Source organism: Bison bison, unplaced genomic scaffold (assembly GCF_000754665.1).
Source record: "Bison bison bison isolate TAMUID 2011002044 unplaced genomic scaffold, Bison_UMD1.0 scf7180017855051, whole genome shotgun sequence".
Lineage (NCBI taxonomy): Eukaryota > Metazoa > Chordata > Mammalia > Artiodactyla > Bovidae > Bison > Bison bison.
Genome location: NW_011485624.1, coordinates 1 through 520, shown reverse-complemented (window position 1 = coordinate 520; position 520 = coordinate 1). Strand labels below are relative to the sequence as shown.

The window sequence follows — 520 nt, the reverse complement described above, 5'->3', positions numbered from 1 at the left end:
CAGACATGGGTCTCTGTTCTGCAGGATGGGGTTTGTCAAGGTTGTAAAGAATAAGACCTACTTCGAAAGGTACCAAATGAAACTTAGAAGAAGACAAGATAGTAAGACTGACTACTATGCCAGGAAACGCTTGGTAATCCAGGACAAAAATAAGTATAATACATCCTAATACAAGATGAGTTCATATCACCAACAATCATTTGCCAGATTGCTTATGCCCGTGTATAAGGAGATATGACAGTCTGTGCATCTAATGCCCATGAACTCCCGAAGTCTGGCGAGAAGGCTGACCTGACAAATTATGCTGCAGCACATTGTACTGGTCCACAGATGGTCCAAAGGCTTCTCGATCAGTTTGGCATGGACAAGATCTATGAGGCCATGTGGAGATGTCCAGCGATGAATACAACATGGAAAGCATTGATGGTCAACCTGGTGCCTTCACCTCATATTTGGATGCAGGATCTTGCCAGATCTAACACTAGAAATAAAATTTTGGGGATCCTGAAGGGTGCTGTGG

The 520-nt window shown here is 43.5% G+C and overlaps 1 pseudogene; it reads left to right on the top strand.

Annotated features, from left to right (window-relative positions):
* Nucleotides 1-16: 16 nt before the first annotated feature.
* LOC105001584 lies at nucleotides 17-513 on the top strand (annotated as a pseudogene).
* The last annotated feature ends 7 nt before the right edge of the window (nucleotides 514-520 follow it).